General features: G+C 26.4%; 1 pseudogene; it reads right to left on the minus strand.

Moving 5' to 3' along the window:
- Window positions 1-190: 190 nt before the first annotated feature.
- On the minus strand, window positions 191-10,135 carry LOC113558113 (annotated as a pseudogene).
- Window positions 10,136-17,080: the final 6,945 nt, after the last annotated feature.

The following is a 17,080-nucleotide window of genomic DNA, read 5'->3' on the forward strand; positions in this document are numbered from 1 at the left end:
TAACCATATTTACTGTACTTGTATATATTACACTATTTATCACTATTGAAAACCACGTTGAGTCTAAAGCACTCAAATTATAGTATTATTAAACAAATAATATTTCTCAATTAAATAATAATAATAACAAATGTATAGATTTTTTCATAATTTTAGCTTTTAAATATTAATGATGTACTCAATTCGAAATTTATGCGTACACACTTTTTAATTTCTTATGGTTCCTATTGAAAAAATTTAACTCATGTTGGTGAGCATCTTTCAAATTATTTAATTCCTTTTTAAAACTGTTTTCCAATCTTTTGTACTTAGTGTTTGCTTCACTCAATTGCTTTTTTAATACAACTTGTTGGTCTTCTAAATCCTGTAAATCCCTTTTTACCATTTCATTTTTATTATCATTCTATAATAACAATAAACACAATATAGAGTAACACATCTTCAATGTTGAAAACATCGAAACGTTAAAAATTTGATTACTATTTATGAAATAATATACGTTTTTTTAAATATTTCAATACAATCAAATCATATTCAAACATAACTGATACAACGAATACTCGTATATATATATATATATTATACATGGCTTATGATAGAACCTTTATTGTATAAAATGTCACAAAGTTACATTAATATAATATTTTATAGATCATCCTTATATATATATATATATTTATATATAAGAAGAATAGGCCTTTTTTATGTTCCAATTTTGTGACGATACTATTTAATTTTTTTCTAATTTTTTTTCACAGAGATGTCTTAAATACTTTCCCGAGTGTCACCACGTTACCTGATTTTTATTTTTTTTTTGTTTTGTATTGGGGGGAAGGGGTTACATTTAAAGATTACTGTTTTTTTTAGCGTGTCATCTAATTAATTTAACGATTTTTTTCACAAAGTTGTTTTAAATATTCCAACGAGTAAATTACCTTTATTATTTCCAATTTCATTTTATTTGTTATTTCAGTTATAAATAGGTATCATAATTTAAATTAAATTATAAAAATTATTATGTATTACATGGTTAGACTTTAAATAGTTTAATTATAATAAAAAAAACAATTTATATACGAATCGATTGTTTAATACACGAGCAAAGCCGGGTTATTCAGTTATAGTAATTTATATTATACAGGTATATACAGAGTGTAACAGAAACAACTGACAGATGTAATTAATTATTGAATAAACTTTGTTTTTATCATTATTTGGGGTTTAATATGTATATATACATAAAATTATAAGTAAAAATAAAATATAAATGTTTATAGTCATATTCATCTCATTTAAAAAAATAGAAAAAGATTAATAAGAATAAAGTTAATAAGTGATTGCTTAGTTTATTTCATTTGTCAGTTATTTCTATTTCACTCTATAGACATAGAAAAAAATGCATTTTTCCTTGTTATTTTTGTATCATAATTATATATAATATTAAAATAATATGTATTTCATTTGTTAACATCATATTACGTATACTTATTTGTTAATACTGTTATTAGTGTATTACAATGTTGTGTGTTATTTTACTTGCAGTTTTTAAAAATGTCATATGAATGTTTAGTAGGTAAAATAATACGTGTAAATGGGATATATTAAATACATAATATTATATCTAATATCTAGATCAGTGTTTCTCAACCGGTGTGTCACCGGATAAGTCCAAACGTGTCACAGGAAGTACTAATATTAAATGCACGAACCTTGTTGACACTATATATTTATAAAAATTAATAAATATTATTCTTATTTATTTTTTATCGTGTGTCACAAAGTATGAAATGTTTTAATATGTGTCGCCATAATACAAGGTTGAGAAACACTGATTTAGATTATAGGTATAAAATAAGTTGCTTGATTTATATATTTTTTAAATCTAATTTGATAAAGTCTGTCTTTATTTATAATATTCATCATATTTCGCGGTAATATATAACTACTTAATGTGCATATATTATATATATATATATAAATATATAACTTTAACAAATTATAAACATACACGAGATTAGATAGATGAGAGCTGTAAAAGAGTGAGAATAATGAACGCAACATTAACTTACCAATGAAGCACGTTTAATTCTAAATATTAAACCGCTCTCATAGTAACGTTTATGGTCGATTATACTTTGGTTTGTATTGGTTTCGAATTTTGATTACCAATTCACCTTGATCATGCTATTTACGCACACTTGCCGTATCAGTTCATCTATAACATATAATAACATAATAAACCTTCTAATGAGCTACATTTTATAACGGACACATTTTGCAAAAGGAATTAAAATGATTATATTGAGTAGTTAATCAATAGTAATTTGTACACGTGTGAAGTTTCATACGTATACAATGAATTTTTTTACGTTACATACTAATGTAACATTACAGTGATTGTAGATGAGTACTACGGTTATGGAGAAAATAAACAGTTTTAGTATTAATTATGTATTATTATTCACTCGTTTAAACATAAATGGAAGCCATGACATTTTCCTTACAACTTAATGTGTTTAATTTCTTTAGTTGTACATTATAAATTAAATTTTAATGTATACCATTACAAAATTCGAAAAAAAAGAAATTTATATTCAGAAATATGAACCTGACTAAACACACATAATGGTATATTATTTTAAAAACGATTTTGTTTTAATTTATACTATTAAAATTAAGCCCCATACACCGTTCGAATACGACCTGTAGGTTTTATTAACGATTAATTATGAAAAAACAACAATTGAAATAATTAAAATAAATATAGGTGTACCTATATAATAATATGTAGTAAAAGTGGTAACCATTAATGGTTATTATAAATTACACGTGGACACTGTTCAGTAGTTTATGATTTGTGTTTGACATCTTATATATATGTTAGGTATGTATCTTGTAATTTTTGTTTTTGAATTCGATAACATGTAATAAACCAATAACAACAGGTACATGAAATTTTATTAGGCATATTTTTTAACTATTATTTAATACAATATGTTGTATAATACTAGGAATATATCTATATAGTTATTATTGATTTGTACTTACGAGGTTATAATAGCTACTAAAACAGCATTTCTCATTTCCTGCATCCATATAATATATTGTACATAGTACATTATGATCTATACATTTAGATTTAATCATGTTATTCGTTATATTATTATAATACATATATTAATTTATTATATTCAACGTATTTTATATTACAAAGTTAAAAAAAAAAATCCACAACATAATAATATTCTTATATTTTTTAATAAGACAATTAATTTTATTATTGACTACTTGTAGAGACTGTACAGTGCACAAGACATAATATATTGTATATTTAATACATTTATTTATGATAATAACATTGGAATTAATACACGAAATTACAAAAACGATAATATGATAATTGAAAATTACAATGCGTGCATAATATTGTTACATATTATAATGACGTGATGAATAAATTAAAAACTCAATACCACATATCATCGTGAGTAGACAGGTTTAAAACATAACTGATCGCCGACTGTATACGGCTGGATGTTAGAAAATTTAGTCACATACATAATAATTAGGATTGTAAATTTAAAATATTTAAAAATTTTAAATTTCACTCTTCATAAAATATTTCGATGATACTGTGAAAAAAAATAATACTTTTTTTATTATATATTGATATACAGGATTAGTATGGATTAGCTAGTGATTACAAATAGCAAACATTAATAATAATGAATTGGTTTATTTGATAATCATAGTATCTAAAAGTCTAGAGTTTCTATTAATCGTTATGATTTTCAACATTTTAGAGTCAATTATAGATTTGAAGTGTTAGTTTTTGTAATTTGTAAAATTTTGAAAATAATATTTTTACTGTTCATTTTCTTTTTATGGCCAAAGCGCAACATATAGACAAAACTCATTCACTCGTTAGTTTATGAGTTAATATAGAGTATTTATAAATTCCTTCGAAGTAAAATGAGTACTAGACTAAATATTATATACATCTACATTAAGTTTACAGAATAATTTAGAAACAACTCGTTTGAATTTCGATTTATGCGCGTCAAAATGTTCAAAAAATTATTTTAATAACAATGTTTATAGTAAAACAGTGATAATAATTTGAATAAAAGAAGTTTGAAACACTTCAGAATTCTCTTTAAACGGCGCAAGAAAGCTAAGAATATGAAAATGTTGTATTTAAGATAAGTGTAAATAAATTTCAAAAAATCAGAATTTGAATAAATAAATAAATTTAAAAAATTAGAGTGACCTCAATAGCGTGTTTGGAAAATAATCGTGTAAAATGATTTACTGCAGCAGACAGCTATTCTGCCGAATATCATCAAATGACTTCTCGAATAATGAAATTGTAATCTCAGCGAAACTCACATTACATTTCGCAATATAATATAAATATTACATATGATATACATTATTAGTATAATAAGTTATTCCTCTCGATAATTTAAATACAATTAAAGGGTTTCTCGCGCGGTACCTATATCGAATCCATCGAAAAAACGTATTATGGTAGAAATCGAAAACGGCGAATCGGTGACAGGGTGAGAATATTAGGTATAATAATATAGCTCTATATATTCTTACGATGATTTCACCAGTGAAAATATATTATAGGCGAAAATAAGTTACCGTAAAAAACGAGAAGGAAATGTTATAGAAATATGATATTGATAGAGAATTTAACGTCCAACCGAAACGTTATATCGTCAATACAGTATCGACTGGTAAAAATAATATTTTAATGTTTAATAACTGGGTTGTGAAAAAAAAACTGGTTGACCCTTCGTTATTATTTGGACGACATCAATAAATGTATTTTGTTTTCTGTCGTTGTTTGTGTAATATCTATGAGAGTTTTTCACATTATTATGTAGTAAGAAAATACCATACAAGAAATAGAGGAAGGAAAAAAAAAATGTGCGTTTTTTTTTTATAAACAAATGAAATTTTTTCTAAACATTTGAAAAAAATGAATTTTAATAACATGTAATTATTATGTCCGAATGACTCGTTATAATATAGTACCCATAGGTATTAGATATAACAGGAGTATGTCTTACATTTTTAATGACGTTATATAAATATTCTTAAAGCTAAAACAGTTTTTTGTTCCTAGTAAATAACGACGAAATTTAAAAGCCATTTTTATTGTATGTTTCTATACCATTAAACGAGAATTATAACTAATGTTGTACAATCGCAAAATTTAGTTAGATAATCGTAAATGATAATATTGGTATCAATTTGGTATCCGTCACAGAAAGTATAGTATAGGAATTATAGAAATTAAGATGACTTTACATGGTCATTTAAATAAGGTATTTAACATGTATTATTAATTGTTAGTGATTTAAACTAAACTAATATTAAACTATTCATTTTTCATATTATTTTTATTGTATAGGAATAAGATGTAAAAAAAAGTAATATCAATTCTATTTAAATATATTTATTTTTTTCATAATCTATCTATTTTTATTTATTTATTTTACAGACAGGACCTTTTGTGATATATACTATATTATATTATATGTCTTATGGACCGAATAAAATAAAAAAATAAAAAATATTAAATTATAACAAATTATTGATTATTAAATACCTAAAATTATTTAAATTATTATCTATATATAGATAATTATATTAATTTTAGATAATAAGATACATTATCTATATTTAGACAAAAAAAACTGATTTGAACACAAAACTGTTTTTAAGAGTTGTTATTTTATACGACAATGTTGTATCATGACTTACTGAAACACTGCGTATACAATTCTCTCCTGACCGGACACACTCCATGCATCATAGCATTCCAGTACTCTAAGTTTGATTTTAGGTCTTCGGCCAGAGCCATCACTTGATGTCGATCGGCTGACTCCGTAGATGCGACTCGCCGCCACTTTTTACCGTTTTCCGTCCATTCCTCTGGCGGATAGACACACTCAAATATTTTGTTGTATCCAGGCGGATAGCCGTTGCACTCATTGTCCTGATGCAAAAGACAGCGACAAATATTATAATATAATCGTTAATTCGTTACATACACCGCAAGTTTTGTTATGATAAAAAAAACCGGCAGAGATGTAGATTGTAATATTATAATGTGCGTAGATTTCATTGTCGGAATATGCGATACAAAAATTGAATCTTTCCCTCTAAAAGAATCCCGTAATAAAATCAAAAATATTATTGTCATTAAAATAAAATAAATTATTGGTCATTTTTTTTAAGAAAATATTTATATAGCATCCTCAATCCTGAACTTCTCTACGACTTTTTTAATATATATTTGTGTCTTCCAAGTAAATTTTTTTAAATCATTATATTGTAACCGTTTGTTTTTTTATAATTTACAAACAAGCATTTTATAAACATATAAATATGTTCTTTAAACATAAAAGAACATTTAAAGGAATATAATTAGCCCTTCCTTAAAGTCGTTGAGTATGCAGTGGGATACCTTACATACCTCGTGTACAGCGCGTCTATGATAATATTATAGTTTAATTTTAATACATCACTTAGTTAGTCTAGACAATTGTAATTTAGCCAACTACCACGTAATGTTTATTAATAAAATCCTTATTTAATTTTTATTTTAATATACGAACAATTGTAATTAAATATAAAAAATAGTGATTGTAAATATAAACTTGTACATAAAATGTAATATCTGTTTAATGTAAAAAATGTTGTCAGTACTACCTCAAAGTATACAATTGTTCAGGAGGGCAATTTCAAACTTTTAACAGTTACACATATTTTAAAATGAATGATTTTTAATTATTGTCAAATTTAAAATGATCAAAGTCACAAACAGCTTGTTGATAGTGAGCAGAGAGATGGTTCATGAATACACGTCAACACCTACTATTTAAAAAAAGCTAAATGTAAAACACAAAATTGGATTTTCTAAAGGCAAATAACTATGTTGCACACGTAGGTTAGAGAGAGGAAAAAGTATATATAATCTAAATTTATAATTATCTATACTACCTAATTGCTAAACAATAATGTATGATGGAAATCAAAATTAAAAAAATACTAATAAAAAAGTATATACATATTATATATATATCGAATTCATATGTTGTCTGAGGGGTCTTTTTTATAATTACAAACTTCATCCCCACTGAGTGACGTACCTACGCGACGTCGAACTGAAAAAAATAAGACATGACATGCAGTCGACACACGGTCGTGGTAATCCTATGTATGGTCTTTGCAGCCATCCGGTGGGATCTCTAATAACATAATATTTAACATCCAATCCCAATGTCTAACAAAAAGGATCCTGCATCGTGATCCCGATCTCTAACCAAACCCGAACTCGTTCGTTGTACAGACGATGCCATTTAATATTATATACATACACTTACATATTTTTTAAGTCTTAACGTGTTTTTATTTTATACGACCACCAGTCTCTATAAAATAATATACTTATCCCTATCTTGATAAAGCTACTTATTTTTTTTTCCATATGAAATACTATCTTTTAAATAATTTATTTACTCGCATAGGTAGTCGCTCATTTTATTTGTTCTGTATTTGGTATTATTATATTTTCACATACACAACGTTGTGTTTGAAATGGTCAGTTGTGAATATAAAACAAAGTAAACAAATTAGAAGCGGAATAAATTGTTTATTTTTTGAATAAATTATCCATAAAATATACCTTCAGTAAAATACAGCCCCAAATATATATATTTTATTAATTATCACGTGGTATTCTTGCGATGTTTTTCATACATTACCACAAATTATATCACTTTTTGGAAACAAAATAACAAAAATACTTAAATTATAATTCAAAAAAATTACCAAAAACACCAAAATATAAATTATTCAAACCAAAGATGTTTTAATATTCGAATAAATACGAGACATTATAATTTAATCATAACATAGGTTAGGTCCCATTACATTAGTATATTTAACTTTTGATTTGATTAATTAAGTTTAAAATAATTTTAAAAACCTATATTGTTATTTATAATAAAATCGTTTGTAAAACAAAAAAAGTACAAAAAAAAATTTTATTTGGTGGTTTAATGCGTCTATGTGAGACAACAAGCCCCACCATAGTAACGCCTAAAAAAAAATGAGATTATATTGCGGTAATATCAATACCGATTTTCTTTACAGTTTTACTGGTCAGATTTAAAACTGTTGAATTGTTTATCTTGCAATCGATTCAACGAAGTTTATGAAAAACGTGATTATAGTGATTATATCAACACACGTGGTCGAGCAGACAGGTCATGAGATTTACAAAAGAGTAAATACGATCCAATAAACAGCAGACGGACATCCGATGAGTGATCACACACACACACACACACACACACACACACACACACTAATTAATTTAAATTTTATTTCACTAGTTTATTACCCCTGTACACTATACTAAACATACACTATCATATGATATACCGAGTGAGTAAATTAAGATCGCAATATGCAAATTATTGTTTTTAAACGATGTTCATAAGGTCGTGTTTGTTCGGTGTACAGTGTTTATATTACGGGAAAAATAATCGTGTACTTAATAATACATATTTCAATAACGGCCATTTTAATGAAATAATAATAATATTAACCCATATTTTCTATATAATATTTATTACGCCAATTGATTCGTCTACTTGCTATATAATCAATAGTCACGTATAAGCGGCTATATTACTAGAGCAGTCGCGACTATACTTATTGCTGAGCTTACGTTGCTTAAATTATGTGCAGCTAATCACGAAAACAGTGTAATCGTGCCATTGTGTTATAGGGTTGTTATTTATCAATCATACATTCATACCGTAATAGGTATTTACTCAAATCATTTTAAAGTTATTTGTAATTTGTGGTTTATTACTAACATTTGTGAAATTTAAAGTACCTAATTGAAAATTATCAAATTTTTTTTTACTTCTGTGGTCAACTATATCAATTTTATTTTTTTTAATAAGTTAGATTGAACAATTAAAAAAAATCATAACTTTTTCTATATCTCTAGCTTAATTTTTATCTTTATACGTGTCACATGAATAGATTCAAAATTTATTACACGAAACAACTTATGCTATTTTAGCTTCCTTTTTTTCATATTTTGTTAATACATTGGATTCCAGAAGATATCAGTGAAATTTACAAAAGAAGAATACAAATACATTGTGTGATTTGTTATTGTCGTTAATGCAAATTTTAATTCCAGTATGACGAGGAAAGTTTTTCAATATAGTATATGACTTCGAAATTTGGCCAATCTTCTGTAGAGAGTCCCAAAACAGTATTGAAATCCAAAAATTTTAATTTTTTATTGATTAAAATTAGACGCTAAAATGTTTATTTAGTTGTTTATCAATATTTATTCAATATAATAATCATATTTGTTCATCAACTTCAGTAGAAAAATTGTTTATTTTTGTCAGTTTTAAAATTTTACTTTACCGATTAAGACTATCTTGATCAACAATTTGAAAAGTTTAAAAAATTACAACTATGGAGTTTAATTTAAAGTATTAATCAATAGTTCATAATTCATATATAATTTTTATATTTTGGCATTTTTAAATTGTAATTAATAATAGTAAGTACCTAATTTATTCATGTATTTTATAATAAATTATTTTTTCAATAATTTTTCCATCTCTGTGTATAATAACTAATAGGTACCTATATATTATATTCATATAATATGATTATATGAATATTCAATATCCGATCAAAACGATATTTAATACATAATATACTTTATACTTATTTAGTTTAAGATTCAAATCCTTTTTAAATATTATACTATTTAAACTAAACATCAGTAAACATAAATTATTGTTATTTTAGTTTATTCTGCATCAAATAAATATTGACGAATAATAATCAATCATTGTTATGAAAATTGACTCTCAAAAGGTAATTGTGAAATTTGCAATTATTACACTTAAAAATTAAAACAAATCATAATACAAAATGATTTTTAATATGCGCGAACAATAATATTATCTCGTACCTCGTCATCGCCTTCTATCAGAATTGGATCACTACCTTTGACCAACTTCACATCAAATACTATTTCTTTGCAGTCCGTATCATCATCTTTCGTCTCCATTTTCGTAACAGCAATGCCAATTTATAATGTATAAAATATATTCAATTTATTCAGGCACTGTATACGAACATTTAAATAAATTGGCTTAAACGATAATAATATCCAAATGGACTGAACATGTATAGGTGTTTTTAAAATCGAAACACTAAACACTATAACTTAAAATACTAAAAAAAATATTAATGCATTAATATTATAAATTATTTCCACAGCAATATATTACAGTTATATTTAATTAGCCAATAAGTAAAAATATTTATATATACTATTTTATAGTAGGTATATGAGAGTGATTATGATGATTTTTAAGTTAATCGATTACGAACAATTACTAATTGATTACTTAAAAATGATACTCGTCGCATATGTGGTCGATCGCTTCCATTAAATAATAGTACAGTGTGTATTTATGAGAATACGAGATATAATAGGGTTTTATTATATATACGACTGATATTTATGTACATATTTAATAAAATATCATATATGCATGCAATATGACATATTCACACTTATTTTATAATTAATCAGTTTTGATGTATAACTAACGATTATATTATTATTGCGCATAGGTGTAAGTGTAACCGATGGTAACTTGCAAGTTGGTAATTGAAAGCATCGGGATCAAAGAGATCTTAGCGTTTTGCACGGATAGTACTTAATCAATATACTTTCACTAATTACACACTTATACAAATCCCCAAGGGCTATTAGTACAGTGTTTAAACGTCTGGACTTATATTATTGGTGTGTTATTTATTCGAAGGGTAGAATGACTGCTAAAAAAAAAAATTAATTATCGTGCACAATATGACTAAATAATTTAGCCACGATGCACACTACATGTGTGTTGCGCCGTATATATTGCAAATGTTCACCTCGTCGACATTTAAGGTACCAAAATAAGTTTGGCCGACTAACAAACAGTGATCTGTAAATTATGGCACTTTCTAAACAGATAATATATTGTTACATTCCGAAACAAAACCGAGTGCGTTATTATCGAACCACCAAAAACCGGCTAGGCGGAAAAATTGTATGCAAATCGATATCTCCAGCTGGCGGTGATGGTGTATAATAGCGGCGTCGGGAACGTTGTGTCGAATCACCCTGCGGGGATATCGAATTCGCCACGTCCCGTTTCCCACGTGCATACAACGTAATATACGAATAATATGATACGAGTGTATAGTTCTGTTTTAGTTTACCACGAATCGATCGGATGAATTTTCGTTGTTTAAAGTACCACCAGCGGAAAATCGGTTTACCATCAGATTATTTTTAAATTGTCATTTATCAATACATTATCTTTATAGATACTCGGGAATATTATCAAAGTTGATATGTATAAGCTGGATTATTTCTATTTACTGTGTAATTATTATGTATAGTTTAGTAAGAAATTAACCTACTACAAATTCATTGGTCACTTCCATAATATCATCTCGTGATTCACGTTGATTATGTCTAGTTCTCGTATGCAAGTATACCTAAGTTAAACCATACGTTAATATTATGTACATTTATAAATTTATAATTGATATAAATATACTATAGATGCGAATTTCCCCGTCAAGCTCTAAGCAGCTAGTCTAAGCATTTACTGCTTTCTACTTATTATTAACATATTCACGTTTTACGTTGACACAACTTACAAGTTGAATATTCATGGTATTCCTGTAGTCATCATTTTTGGGAGTTGAGCCTACTATTGACAATAATAACTGACATTTACAGTGATTAAATATTAGAAACATCTAACAAACAATAAAAAGAAAACTAAAAATCGGTCCAAAATCTACAATGGCCAAAACTAGATCACAAAAACGATTTTGATAAATATATATTTCAATTTTTATCTAATTAAATTTATTAATATAATTTACGAATACGAGTAGTAATAGTACAGATTTATTATATATTATATACACATTTGAGATGTTGAAATAATTATAATTTTAGAATCCGATACGATGATACCGTTTATGTAGCGCGACGTTTTGAAACGTACAACGTTTATCAGATAGATTTGATGTGTAGAGCCAGTCATTGTTCGCAAGTGTATTATTTATTTATTTATTGAATAATAATACAGGTAAGATTCAATTCAATACTCTACGACAACGGAAAATCGCAAACGATCCCGTCACTATTTTACACCCATTTTAACTTTTAACCTTATGTATATACCTATTTGTGTCGGTCGACGGAACTTGATCTGCAGCAGGACGTGTCCCTAATACATCCTATAGCGCGCGATGGGGTCGTCGCCGCCAAAAGGATATTATAGAAACGTAGACGGTGTTCCTTCTATTGCGCGGTTGCGCGAGAAAAAGCGGGGAGATAGAGCGAAACAGGCCATACTCGAAAAGCCCCTTTGAACCTTTGGGATCCGTCTAATTCGTAGGCTAAACACACTGTGTTGGTGTGTGTGAATATATATATGTATGTGTGTGTGTGTGTGTGAGTGTGAACGCATGCATTTCAAAAGTCAATATAATATGTGCGCAAACGGCAGTGCAGGCGGCGGGCTCGTTTCTTACGGGTTCTGCCACTGCCTCGCGTCAAATTACTTTTCTTTCGCTCAGCGCCTAACGCCGTCATGGGGTCGACATGTGGCGAGAGGAGGTGCAGGTGTGTACGTTGCACGTTATATATCTGAGTAGTAATATGCACTTCATGGGGTCCCGCGATATCGCGTGTATACGATATAAATGTTGCAACACACACACACACACACACACAAACACACGCACACACACACACACACACACGCACACGCATATATATATATATATATATATATATATATTATAGGAATAAAGTGTAATTATTTTATGTTATATATTATATCGCGCAGGTACGGCGAGTAATCTAAAAGAAAATGTCCAAAACTTTTTTATTAGACAAGACACTCAGCACGTAATATTGTATAATACCTATATTTAATAAAAACATTAATATTTTATAATTATTATTATTGTTGTTATATTATCACATAATATTATACAAACTACTCAAATAAGTATAATAATCTCGCTAATAACTAATAACAAAGTAATAATGTTTTGGCTGCGATATTAGGTTTAATTCCATAACTCTTGCAACTATAATATGCAAATTATAGTAAAATACATTTATCATTGTGTACATATGCAATAGATAATAATTATATTTATACATTCATTTTTTTTTTAAATAGGAAGTAGTAAATGGCAAGTATTTAAGATATTATGTATATGTCACGGCTAAAGTCCGAATTAAGCTAATGTGTATATTATCCAATTTCGGATTTTAGCCGTGAATAAAAACTGTTGGGAAATGGATTATGTGCACATTAACCGGCTACAGTAATTTTAGCCATCGTGTTATGGCTAATGTAAAATATTATTAATAAATTCATAATGTATAATATTTTATTTCAATAAAATTAATTAATATAAGTTAACAATTAAATATTAAACTACATTTGATGCAATATTAACTTTATTTCTATTTATTAGATAACATTATTTTTATTATTTATTTAAACATGGTAAACTTTGATGACATTTAGAGTTGCATAAAATCAGTGGCGTCATTTCAATTTTTTTTTTAATATTACGCATGGCATATACATAGCAGGCCACTTAAGTGCAAGCCACTATCAATTATACAGGCCAATTAATTTATAAACATGGGCCAAATTACTTCAATGTTGGATATTAAATACGCATATGTATACCCTGCGTGTGCGGTCCAAATAACGCCATTACATAAAATGCCAGATGCTTTGCGTTTGCATTTATTTGTTTCGCAATTTGATTTATATGCACAACGTTGATAACCCCGATCACCTAACAATGACATATTTTTTTGCAATTTCTCTTAACAATTTTTTTATATTTGACACCTCGTCTACTGTAATGAATGGCTGAGGACAAACATCAAATTGAGACCTAGTGTAATGTTTTTCTATCGTTCCCTCGTTATTATCTAGTTAAGTTAATAGTATTTATTTATATTTATTTTTAGTATTACATTTAGTGCTGTTGAAAATATAATTATATAATAATATATTTTTTTGTACATTTTTTCTATCCAGTTACTTCATCCATCACTCAATGGATAATGTACAAAATATCCGGTTAATATACGAAACTATGATTCTAAATGTTAAGTGTTTACTTAATACATCTAATATGGATTATTTACGCATTATCCGGATAATGTACACTTTAGCCATGTTTCGGACTTTAGCCGTAACATATACACTATAAAGTTATAAAATAATAAACTTGGGTTTGAAAATTTTTTGTGATCATTATAATATGTGATGTGTTAAATTTGAATTCTATTTTAAATATAATTGCATATTATGAAAAATAATTCTGAGAGAAGAGTGTAAATAGCCAACCTCTTTTTTTAAAAGAATATTACGTAATTTATTACTTTTAGTAGCGCACTGTATTTTAAACTAATTTTTATATGTCATATGTGATATGTTATTAATTGTTAAAATATTATATCATGTATAATATATCAGTCAATACTATGTAAATATACAAAAAACGGTATGAATAATTTTGAGGTATAAATAACTTAAAGTTTGTCTAAATATTTTAATAAAATGCTAACAACGTATTTTCGATATTTTTAATTAATGCAAGAATTATAAGTAGTAATTTCAATTTTTTTACTTACAAATAAAAAACTAAACATAAATAAATCTAAAAATAGTAAATTAAAATTAGAAAATCAAATATATAAGCTCTTCTTTGTTAAATAATAATCTATGAGTTAAATTTGAATTTAATGTGAAATCATTATACCCATCATGGAAATTTAAAAAAAAAAACCTTTACTAAAGCATTAATAGATTTTGAAATAATGAGTGTTATTCCAAAAAAGAAACGACCTGTTTATTACTATTATATAATATTACTTTTTGTATTGTTATAATAAATAATTTATTTTTTTTTATTATAGTAATACGTGATAGTATGAATGAATGATTGGTACGAGTAGTTGGAATTAACATTTTTTAAACTAATTTTCGCCAAAATGAATTATTATATTATATAATTATTATTATTTAATTTATCAGTAAATACCATACGTACCGTTTCGAAGAACAATGTAAATGGGTTTGTGGTATATTTTATAGCTTAGGATTAATCTAAATATATATTTAAAATATAATTTGAAAATTTTATTGTGTTTAATAGTAAATAATAATTTTTGAAGTGACAAAAAGTTTCAAGTTGTATTAATTATAATAAAATAATTAAACTAAATAATAAACTGCTATTTGTTGGTTAAATATCTAATTTCATCAAGTTTTATAACTTAGTTGTCTATTTAGTATTGAATTAATGATAATTTAGATTGTGACAACGACAAGATCAGTTTATAATTAATTTACTTGTAGTAAATTGTTAAATCCTAGTTTAAACATTTTAAATGTTATGAATATTTAGTTAATAAAAAATAATTTTCAAATTGTTGTGATTTCGATGTATTATGTCAAAACTTGAATTTCAAAATTCTTGAAAAAATGTGCTAATGTTTTTTTTTTTTAATTTTTAATTTCGATTCATTTGACTCAGCTTTAGCTTCAACTTTAGTTTCTAATTGTTTCTGCTCGGAATCGTTTCCCGTATATAATGATATATTATTAATGATTTCAAATTTAACACATCCACAAAGGTACCCACCTGTCTACCTTTTCTATGTTAATGTTATACTTGTTAGTTGTAGTGTTGCCTGTTGGTAATACAAATGATTATAAATAGTACCTACTTTTAGTATTTATCAATTATCATTAATGGCAACGCATATTTTAATTATCTAATTTAAATTTTACTCTGAGGGTGTTTGTTAATAATATAATAATATCTTACAGTAGGTAATAATATGTATTACCTACGGATTACGATGATGTTATTTAATTTAGTCGAATTTTATTCCACCTCGCTAGTTCGACACCGCCTGACTATCGGTTTGGAATACGAAAACTGTGACGCCCGCTGTATGGGATCCTGGTTGTTTGGGACGGAAAAAACAACCAACGTTATGTTGTGTGTACCGATGTTTCTGCACATATGTTGTAATGTGATATTACTGTGCTATCGATATTTATTTGTATTTATTTACTCGTATTTTTGTGATAAAAAATAAAAATCGATTTTTTTGAAAGTGTAATTTTGATAAGTATTTGCAGGGAATTTATTATTTTTGGTCCTCCAAAAGTTCCAACTTGATCATTATGATTATACAAACGTACACATAAGAAAGACCATTGTATGTTTACTTAAAGATTAAAAAATATTTTTAAAACCTATTAAGGAGTAAGGAATAAGGACACCGTCCTTAAATAAATTCTAAATTTGCTTAATAGTATCTAGTATATTACAAGCGATAATAAAAGTTCCTTTATATTAAATAGGTAATAGGTAATAGTCTATACTCTATAGGTAGAATATACTTATGATACACAGAATGTCAGAATGAGTATGGTTGGCGTGTATTATACATTTATTATAATATATGTACATTAATATGTGTAATGGGTATATTGTATATTATATTATTATACAAAAATTGCATATATGGTATGTACTTACCAATTATAATTCCACACAGAAAGAAATTTGTAAGTATGCAACTTTTTTCCAAAAAAAAACCTAAAATTGGCATTTTGGTCCATTGCCTGGTTTTTCATTCATTGTTTTTAAGGTATTTTATGGTTTTATAACCATTTTTTAAGTTTATAGTTTATAAATCACTTTTTCATTATTTATTTATACTGTAAAAGTATAAACCGTATACTGTTATACCAATTTTAAATATAGATATAAAGGCTTTGCCCCTGCATTCAAATCACGATTAACACGAGACTATCGGCTGATTGCTTACCGTACGAATTACGTAGTAAGATAATTATTATTTATAAATCGAAATAAC

The sequence above is a fragment of the Rhopalosiphum maidis genome, chromosome 3, assembly GCF_003676215.2.
Source record: "Rhopalosiphum maidis isolate BTI-1 chromosome 3, ASM367621v3, whole genome shotgun sequence".
NCBI classification, from domain to species: domain Eukaryota; kingdom Metazoa; phylum Arthropoda; class Insecta; order Hemiptera; family Aphididae; genus Rhopalosiphum; species Rhopalosiphum maidis.